The sequence below is a fragment of the Elephantulus edwardii genome, unplaced genomic scaffold (genome assembly GCF_000299155.1).
Source record: "Elephantulus edwardii isolate Elephantulus edwardi_28Jun2011 unplaced genomic scaffold, EleEdw1.0 scaffold00351, whole genome shotgun sequence".
NCBI lineage: Eukaryota > Metazoa > Chordata > Mammalia > Macroscelidea > Macroscelididae > Elephantulus > Elephantulus edwardii.
In genome coordinates, this window is record NW_006400101.1 from 454,370 (window position 1) to 462,245 (window position 7,876).

Genomic DNA, 7,876 nt, shown 5'->3' on the forward strand with positions numbered 1-7,876 from the left:
TATCTCCACATTCATGCATATATACCTGTATACACACACACACACAAAACCAAACCACAAAACAAAACACAAAAACAAAACAAAAAAAAAACCCAAACCCTGAAAAACAAACATGTGGTGTTACTGTTATGTGATATCAAGTCAAACAGATACAGAATTGACTCTCCAATTGGTTTTCAGAGGTTGTAAATTACTCAGTATGAGATTTCCCGTCTTCCTCCCAAGGAGCAGCTGGTGCATATGAACAGCCAGCCTTTGAGCTGAGGCTACCAGAGATACCTTATAAATCAACACATGCACAAAAAACTAAAAAAAAAAAAGGAATGATCATCATTTGGACTTTTAAAAAAGCAGATTAAAGCTTCATTTTATTTAATTACATTCAATATTTCAAGAACTCTATTGTCAAATTAATAAAAGAATTAATCATTTATTCATCTAATTATGGGTTTTTTAAGCACATGGTAACAATTTAAATTACCTAACAAATACAATGATTGTGTAAAAATGCTTTTGAGTAATCTAATTCACCCTCTTCTCAAAAATATAAGGCTGAAAAATTAGACCTTCTTAATTATCTATTCCTATTTAAATGTTGTTTTGCGTACAGGTTGTTGTTCTGCATACCTGTATGCAGAGCAGATTATCTGGGAGGCTGGGCTCTATGAGGAGGAATGTGGGGTCAAGATTGGTGGAAGATCTAACAACAATCTGCAATATGCAGATGATGCAACCCTGCTTGCTGAAAGTGAGGAGGCCCTGAAGCTCTTGCTGCAGAGGATGAAGGACTGCAACCTTCAATATGGATTGAGGCTCAATATCAAGAAGGCAAAGATTCTTACCACTGGGTCAATTGGCATCATCAGGATGGATGATGAAGAGATTGAGATTGTTCACAGCTAGAGTTTGCTTGGCTCCACAGTCAACACTCTCGGCACCAGTAGCCAAGAAATTAAAAGACTTATTGCGATGGGAAAGTCTGCTGTTAGGGACCTATCCAAAGTACTGAAGAGCAATAGTGTCTCTCTGGAGACTAAGGTGTGTCTGATACAGGCTATGGTCTTGGCAATCACTTGTTATGCATCAGAATTGGACAATGACTTAGGAGGATAGGAAAATTGATGCCTTTGAGCTGTGTTGCTGGAGAAGAGTATTGAGGGTACCATGGACTGCTAGGAAAACAAACAGATTCATCCTGGAAAGGGTCAAACGGGGCGTCTCCTTGAAGGCAAAGATTCTGAGGATCCGTCTAACATATTTTGGACATGTTGTAAGGAGGGACCAGTCCTTGGAGAGGGACATCGTGCTTGGTAGGGTGGAGGGACAGCGCAGGAAGGGAAGGCCCTCTATGAGGTGGATTGATTCAGAGACAAGCGACTTGACGGCACATAACAACAAGAACAACAACATTTAAATGTTGTTGTTTTTGTTCTTATGTGCCACGAGTTGCCTATGACTCATAGTGACCCCATGTACAACAACCCTAAACCCCCCTGCTCTATCCTGTGCCAATCATATTGCCTCTGACACACCTACTCCCATTACCGCAGGCACTGAATCAATCCATGTCAGATGAATCTGTATGTTGTAGAGGTTTCATTTAAGCACAATCAAGTTGAATACACATTACCTTGTATGCTGAGCCAAGTATTTGAGATGCTGAACTCTGTGGAGAATAATGTGGCCTCAGGATTTGAGGAAGAGTTACTACCAAAATGTATTTTAAAGATGGAAAAAATATTGCTTTCTCAATGTAAGGAGGATTTGAAGTGCATGCTGCAGAACATCAATACAGTTTACACCACGAAATCAAGAAAATAAAAATATTCTTCTCATTGGACAGATAGGAAATATCATGGTAAGTGACCTTATGTACAAAAGCTCTGAAGCCTGCCATATCCTGAGCCGTCTCACTGACACACTTTGCCCTACTTACTGTATCTATCCATCCTATCTGGGATTTTCCTCTCCTGCACTGTACCTCCACCCTTCCAAGCATGATGTTCTTCTCCAAGGATTAATCCTTTCTACTACATACCCAAAGTATGTGAGATGGAGCCAAGTGCCCATCAACAACTGAATGGATAGAGAAGCTGTGGTATATTCATACAATGGAATATTATACAGCACTGGAAAAACAAGGAACTCATGAAATATTATACAGAATGGGTGACGCTGGAGGATGTTATGCTGAGTGAAATATTTCAGTCACAAAATGAGAAATACTGCATAATGCCACTGTTATTAAACAGGACTGACTAAGCAAAGAGGAGATAAATAATGTACACTGCATAGATGAGGGGGGAAAACTGCTTAGAAGGAATATATGATTAGGAATTATTTGCATGACAACAGTCCAGAATAAGAGCAGCATAGTAGGAGAGTGAACTAGGGTGGGGGTGGGAAATTGTACAACAATGAAAGAATTTTTTTTCAAAGAGAAAACTGAACTGAGAGAGCAAAATGTGCAACAACAAATAAATGGAAATCTAAGTTCTTTATAAGCTTTCATTAAAATCTCAAAAAAAGAAATAATATTACATACAAATATTTTTAAAATAGGAAACCTACATAGTCTTTTGTGAAAGAATTTCTGACAAGCATAGTAAATTGCTTTTGTTATGATGTATATGAATGAGTGTATGAAACAATGTACATAAATGAAGCACAATGTACATGAATGATTGTATGTAAATCAATAAAATAATTGTAAAAATAAAAAAAAATATCCTAGCCTCCAAGGAGAAATTTGGTTTCACTCTCTCCAAGACAGACCTATTTTTTCTCTTGATTTATCATGGTATGTTAAAGACTCTTCTCCAGCACCACAACTCAAAGGCATAAATTCTTATGTTATCTTTAGTCATTTTCCTGCTCTCTGATGCATAGCCAATATTTGAGAAGACCATGGCCTAGATCAGTCTCACCTTAGTATCTAGACTGACATCATTGCTTCTCAGTACTCTGTAGAGGTCTCTGACAGCAGATTTATCTTATGGAATTTGTCTTTTGATTTCCTGGCTGCTGCTGCCAACAGCCAACAGTGCTGATTGTGGAGCCAAGAAAGCTGTAACTGTTAACAATCTCAATCTCTTCTCTGTCCATCATGGTGCTGTCAAGTGGCCCAGTGTGAGAATCTTTGTCTTTTTGATAATGAGCTTCAATTAATATTGAAGATTACAGTCCTTGACCTTCCACAGCAAGCACTTTAGTTCTTCCCCAGTTTCAGTATTGTGTTAGTTGTTGATGAGTCTTCCTCCAATCCTGATGCCACGTTCTTCTTCATAAAGCTCAGCCTCCCAAATAATGTGTTATGCATATAGATTGAAAAAGCATGGAGACAGTAGCTCTGGTGGCCTAACGGTAAGAAGCTACGCTGCAATCCCAAAGACATGCAGTCCGAATCCACCAGCTGCTCTGCAGGAGAAGGATAGGCAATCTTCTCCCGTGCAATTAAATGCCTCTGAAAATCAATTAAAGTGTCTACTATAGATTGGTTCTGACTTGATGGTACTCTCAAAGGCTTAATTATATAATTAAGATGAGTCTATTGTTACATTTTAAATTAATGAATGACATGAAATTGTATTGCTTAACTATAAATACATTGTGTAGAGCAAAAACATTCTAAGGACTAATAGAAAATTTAATATAGATTTCTACCTAAGCAAATGCTGTGTTTTATCTCTTACAATATCATTAAGCCCAAAAACTTCTTTAAAAATGTATTCTATTTGAGCCCTATAAAATTAAATAACACAATCTGTTTTTTTTCTTTTAACGCACGTGTCTAAACGATAGTGCCTTTCTTATTTCAGTGCATTGATTTGGTATAATGAAGTTGCCCAGTAATCAGTATTTGTATTTTATATGAAAAACATCTTTGTGTTATATAGAATGAATATAAGTCAGGTATTGTTTGAATTTATTTTATCCCCTTCCCTTTGCTGTTGAACATTTTTAGTAACATTTTCTACAGAAGTTCTGCAGCAGGAATCTTAATAGAGATACTGTTTCCATAACAACAAATAGGATTTGAGCAAAAACACAATGCTCAGTGGTTACTGTTTCTCACAGCAGGTAAAAGCAGTTATTCAAAATTACAAACAGCATGACATTGAAAAAAATAAATTAAAGCAAGGGGTGCTAAGAGTTCTGTTCCATATTTAGTAAATGTTTAACTCATAAATGCTTGAGGGGGCAGCTGTAGGATCCCATTCTATGCAGTATTCCCTCTCAAATCATGACCGACAAATGAATAATAGTCATGGACATTCATGTTTCAGATATTAAGTATCCTGAGTATAAGGAAGGCAAAAATACGATAGTAAAGTACAACATTTTCTAAATTGGTTAGCTGCATACATTAGAAAATATTTGCATGTAATCTCAAATTTCAGTGAAAATATTTACCCAATTCCAAATAATTTTTTTGCTTAATCTTGTCATTTTAAGTTATTTTTTTTTCTAACCAGGGTTGTATATATTACAAGGACAAATTTTCTCCAGAATTTGCAAGTTTTTACAGTAAGGAAAGAAACATAACCTAATCTGTTGTTGTTTGTACTGTGGAGACAGAATCAACCATAGCTGACCTCTCATGGGGTTTTCAGAGGCAGTTAATCATATGAGAGGAGATTGCCCATCTTTCTCCCATAATCTAATCTAGTAAAACATTTTGGTAGATTATTTCAGACACTCCTTACCATTATGTGAATCTCTATTTTGTCCCTATGGACAGTGATTTTTTTTAAAAAAACTACTTATATATTTTAAGTATATTTACTTAAGAAGAAAAATGCTATTGTGGTTTTTTTTTTTCAATTTTAAACACATCTTTATTTGAGACATTGCATTTTCCACTTACAAAACAGTGATAATAAAGTGCAATGTTAATTCCTTTCCCTATACACAGTCCATATTCAAGTATTGAGAAGGCCCAGAAATTTAGTCCAGCAGTTTAGACTTTTCAACTGCAGTGTGCTACAAATTTGGGTCCTTCAAAATTTAACTGTGGGACAATGAATGCTATAAAGTATGCAGATTGGTTTAGTCAACCTCTTCAATGGTGGGTCCAGAAGAGGCACCACCAGATGGAGGAGCTCCACCACCAGGGAAGCCACCAGGCATGCCTCCGGGCATGCCTCCAGCACTCTGGCACAGCTTGGTGATGATGGGGTTGCAGACCTTCTCTGGTTCCTTCTGCTGGTGCTCAAATTCGTCCTTTTCTGCAGTCTGATTCTTCTCAAGCCAGTTGATAATTTCATTACACTTGTCAAGGATCTTCTGCTTGTCCTCGTCATTGATCTTGCCTTGAAGCTTTTTATCTTCAACTGTTGCTTTCATATTAAATGCGTAAGACTCAAGGGAATTCTTAGAAGACATCTTCTCTCTTTGCTTCTCATCTTCAGCTTTGTACTTCTCAGCCTCCTGGACCATTCGTTCTATGTCTTCCTTACTCAAGCGGCCCTTATCATTGGTGATGGTAATCTTGTTTTCTTTCCCAGTGCTCTTGTCAACAGCAGAAACATTAAGGCTACCATTGGCATCAATATCAAATGTGACTTCATTCTGAGGAACACCATGAGGTGCAGGTGGTATCCCAGTGAGCTCAAACTTGCCAAGCAGGTTGTTATCTTTGGTCATGGCACGCTCACCTTCATAAACCTGAATGAGTACACCAGGCTGGTTGTCAGAGTAGGTTGTGAAGGTCCGTGTCTGCTTGGTAGGAATGGTTGTATTCCGCTTGATGAGGACAGTCATGACTCCACCAGCAGTTTCAATACCAAGAGAAAGTGGAGTGACATCCAGGAGCAGCAAATCTTGAACATTTTCAGATTTGTCTCCAGAGAGAATGGCCGCATGGACAGCTGCACCATAAGCAACAGCCTCATCTGGGTTGATGCTCTTGTTCAACTCCTTTCCATTGAAGAAATCCTGAAGAAGCTTCTGAATCTTGGGAATTCTGGTAGAACCACCCACCAGGACAATATCATGGATCTGTGACTTGTCTAGCTTAGTATCCTTCAGAGCTTTCTCCACAGGGTCCAGAGTGCCACAGAAAAGATCAGCATTCAATTCTTCAAAGTGGGCTTGGGTAATGGAAGTATAGAAGTCGATTCTCTCATACAGAGAATCTCTCTCAGTACTGGCCTGGGTGCTGGAAGAGAGTGTGCACTTTGCACATTCACAAGCAGTGCGGAGGCGTCTGAAAGTCCTCTTGTTTTCACTGATGTCTTTCTTATGCTTGCGCTTGAACTCTGCAATGAAATGGTTGACCATTCTGTTGTCAAAGTCTTCTCCACCCAAGTGGGTGTCTCCAACTGTAGACTTGACCTCAAATATCCCATGTTCAATAGTGAGGATTGACACATCAAAAGTGCCACCTCCTAAGTCAAAGATGAGCACGTTCCTTTCAGCACCAACCTTTTTGTCTAGACCATAAGCAATAGCAGCAGCAGTTGGCTCATTGATGATTCGGAGGACATTGAGGCCAGCAATGGTTCCAGCATCTTTGGTAGCCTGGTGCTGAGAGTCATTGAAGTAGACTGGTACAGTGACAACAGCATTGGTAACAGTCTTCCCAAGGTAGGCTTCTGCAATTTCCTTCATCTTTGCGAGAACCATAGAGGACACCTCCTCTGGATAGAAACGTTTGGTCTCTCCTTTATATTCTACTTGGACCTTGGGCCTGTCTGCATCATTCACCACCATGAAGCGCCAGTGATTCATATCAGACTGCACAACAGCATCATCAAATATTCGTCCAATGAGACGTTTGGCATCGAATACTGTGTTAGTATGATTCATTGCAACTTGATTCTTTGCTGCATAGCCAATCAGTCATTCGGTATCGGTAAATGCAACATAGCTTGGCGGGGTCCGGCTGCCTTGATCATTTACAATGATCTCCACTTTCCCATGCTAGAAGACCCCTACACAGGAGTAGGTGGTACCAAGATCAATGCCAACCACAGGGCCATTGGACATGGTTGCTTAGTGAAGGTCCCAGGTGGTGGAGGGAAAAAAAACCGTACCTCAAGTCCGCTGCTGCACTAAATGAGGCAGAAGAATGCTATTGTTGCTGCTATTAGCTGCCTTTGCAGCTTCCTCAAAAAGCTGAACATAGAAATTCCATATAATCTAGCTATTCCAGTGCTTGGAATATACACCCCCCCAAAAAAAATGAGAACTGAGGTTCAAACAGAACTTGTACACCAGTGTTCATAACAGCGTTATTCACCACCTCAAGAACATGGAAACAGCCCAGAGGTCCAATCACAAATGAGTGGGTTGAGCAGTTGTGGTACATTCACACAATGGAATACTACACAGCATGCAGGAACAATGATTTTGTAAATTACTACCTAACTTGATAGGGACTGGAAAGCATTATGCTAACTAAGTCCCACAAGAACAAATACTGTATAAAATTGTTATTATAGAAGGAGTATGAGGATCTGAGGGGTGGGGTAGAGTGGAATCAGAGGGGTGGGGGTGGGGGGTAAGGTGTTAATCATAGGGTTGCACAATTCAATGGGCAGGCGTGGTGTAGAAAATGGTAAATATCTTATGTAAAAATAAAATGTATTTGAACTTTGTAAATAAATATTACAATGAAATGTGCAAGGAGTTGGAGTCAGAAATTAAAAAGGGCCGAACTCACTCAGCATATCTTAAGCTCAAGGAACTGAAGAACAAATTCAAACCTAGAGTTGTTGTAATCAAGGATGCTTTCGGTAGAATGTTAAATGATCCAGGAAGTATTAAAATAAGATGGAAAGAATATACTGAGTCACTGTATTGAAAGGAATTGGAAGACACAGAAGAATTTCATGAAAAAGCATAGGAGCAAGAGCCTATGGTGATGAAAGAA

At 39.0% G+C, this 7,876-nt stretch overlaps 1 pseudogene; it reads right to left on the minus strand.

Moving 5' to 3' along the window:
• Window positions 1-5,049: 5,049 nt before the first annotated feature.
• On the minus strand, window positions 5,050-6,990 carry LOC102863487 (annotated as a pseudogene).
• Window positions 6,991-7,876: the final 886 nt, after the last annotated feature.